This window comes from Rhinopithecus roxellana, unplaced genomic scaffold (genome assembly GCF_007565055.1).
Source record: "Rhinopithecus roxellana isolate Shanxi Qingling unplaced genomic scaffold, ASM756505v1 contig2687, whole genome shotgun sequence".
Classification (NCBI taxonomy): domain Eukaryota; kingdom Metazoa; phylum Chordata; class Mammalia; order Primates; family Cercopithecidae; genus Rhinopithecus; species Rhinopithecus roxellana.
In genome coordinates, this window is record NW_022142188.1 from 15,116 (window position 1) to 18,080 (window position 2,965).

Consider the following 2,965-nt stretch of genomic DNA (forward strand, 5'->3'; position numbering starts at 1 on the left):
TATACTTATTTCTATTATATCTATTATGTCTATATTTTATACCTATATCTATTGTATCTATTATGTCTATATTTTATACTTATATCTATTATGTCTATATTGTATACCTCTATTATATCTATTATATCTTTATTTTATACCTATATCTATTATGTCTATATTTTATACCTATATCTGTTATATCTGTTATGTCTATATTTTACAACTATATGTATTATATCTATTATGTCTATATTTTATACCTATATCTACTATATCTATTTTGTCTATATATATTATACCTATTATGTCTATATTTTATAACTGTATCTATTATATCTATTGTCTATATTTTATACGTCTATCTATTATATCTTTTATGTCTATATTTTATGGCTTTATCTATTATATCTATTAGGTCTATATTTTAACCTCTATCTATTACATCTATTATGTTTATATTTTATACCTCTATCTACTATAGCTATTATGTCTATATTTCATTCCTCTATCTATTGTATCTATTATATCTATTTTGTCTATATTTTATAACTCTATCTGTTATATCGATTATGTCTAAATTTTATACGTTATCTATTATATCTTTTATTTCTATGTTTTATACCTATATCTATTATATCTATCATGTCTATAATTTATACCTCTATTATATCTATTATGTCTATATTTTATACCTCTATCTATTATATCTATTATATCACTTATGTCTATTATTTATACCTCTATTCATTATTTCTATTTTGTCTATATTTTATCCCTCTATATTATTTCTATTATGTCTATATTTTACCCTATGTCTATCATGTCTATATTTTATACCTATATCCATTATATATATTATGTCTATATTTCATACCTATATCTATTATGTCTATATTTTATACCCATATCTATTATATCTACTATGGCTATATTTTATACCTCTATCTGTTATATCTTTTATATCTATATTTTATACCTATATCTATTATGTCTATATTTAATGCTTATATCTCTTATATCTACTATGTCTATATTTTATACCTATATATATTCTATCTATTATGTCTATATTTTATACCAATATCTATTAGATCTATTATGTCTGTATATATTATATCTATTATGACTATCTGTTATACCTATATCTATTATATCTATTGTTTATATTTTAGAACAATATCTATTATATCTATTTTGTCTATGTTTTATACCTCTATCTATTATATCTCTTATGTGTACATTTTATACCTCAATCTATTATATCTATTATGTCTATATTTTATACTTATTTCTATTATGTCTATATTTAATACCTATAACTATTATGTCTATATTTTATACCTATATTATATCTATTATGTCTATATTTTATACCTATATCTATTATATCCATTATGTCTATGTTTTATAACTATATCTATTAAATATATTATGTCTATATTTTACACCGATATATATTATGTCTGTATTTTATACCTATATCTATTATATCTATTATGTCTATATTTTATAACTTTATCTATTAAATCTATTATGTCTGTATTTTATACCTATATCTATTATGTCTCTATTTTATACCTATATTTATTATATCTATTATGTCTATATTTTATAACTATATCTATTAAATCAATTATGTCTATATTTTATACCAATATCTAATATGTCTATATTTTTAAGCTATATCTATTATATCTATTATGTCTATATTTTATAACTATATCTATTAAATCTATTTTGTCTATATTTTATATGTATATCTATTATGTCTATATTTATACCTATATCTATTATATCTATTGTGTCTATATTTTATACCTATAATTATTATATCTAATATGTCTATATTTTATACCTATATCTATTATGTCTATATTTTATATCTATATCTATTGTATCTGTCTATATTTTATACCTATATCTATTGTATCTATTATGTCTATATCTTTTTTTTTTTAACAGGCTTAATTCACTTTATTTTTCTTGTAAAAAAGCCTATGTTGTAGCCACAGCTGGAGCCTGGGTCCGCTGCACGGAGACTCTGGTGTGGGTCTTGACAAGGTGTTCAGTGAATTCCTGATAGGGAGACTTGGTAAACACAGTCTCCTTCCACAGGTCAGGGGTCAGGTAGCTGTAGGTCTTAGAGATGGCATCAAAGGTGGCCTTGGCGAAGTTGCCCAGGGTTGCAGTGCAGCCCCGGGCTGAGGTGTAGCATTCATCAATACCAGCCATCATGAGCAGCTTCTTGGGCACAGGCGCTGAGACGATGCCAGTGCCCCTGGGTGCAGGGATGAGGCGCACCAGCACAGAGCCACAGCGGCCTGTCACCTTGCAAGGGACGGTGTGGGGCTTGCCGATCTTGTTCCCCCAGTAGCCTCTGCGCACCGGGACAATGGAGAGTTTGGCCAGGATGATGGCCCCACGGATGGCGGTGGCCACCTCCTTGGAGCACTTAACACCCAGGCCGACGTGGCCATTGTAGTCCCCGATAGCAACAAACGCCTTGAACCTGGTGGGCTGACCAGCACGGGTCTGCTTCTGCACCGGCATAATCTTCAAAACCTCATCTTTGAGAGAGGCCCCCAAGAAAAAGTCAATGATCTATTATATCGATTATGTCTACATCTTATACGTATATCTATTATATCAATTATGTCTATATTTTTTACCTATATCTATTATATCTAATATGTCTATATTTTATACCTACATCTTTTATATCCATTTTGTCTATATATTATACCTATTTCCATTATGTCTATATTTTATTCCTATATCTATTATATCTATTATGTCTATATTTTATACCTATATCTATTATATCTATTATGTCTACATTTTATACCTATATCTATTATATCGATAATGTCTATGTCGTATACATATATCTATTATATCTATTATGTCTATATTTTATACGTATATCTATTATATCTGTTATGTCTATATTTTATACTGATATCTATTATGTCTATATATTATA

At 26.6% G+C, this 2,965-nt stretch overlaps 1 pseudogene across 1 annotated transcript; it reads right to left on the reverse strand.

Annotated features, from left to right (window-relative positions):
- Positions 1-1,941: 1,941 nt before the first annotated feature.
- Positions 1,942-2,584, reverse strand: LOC115895803 (annotated as a pseudogene). Its single transcript, XR_004055911.1, has one exon. The product of XR_004055911.1 is annotated as a 40S ribosomal protein S2 pseudogene (transcript).
- Positions 2,585-2,965: the final 381 nt, after the last annotated feature.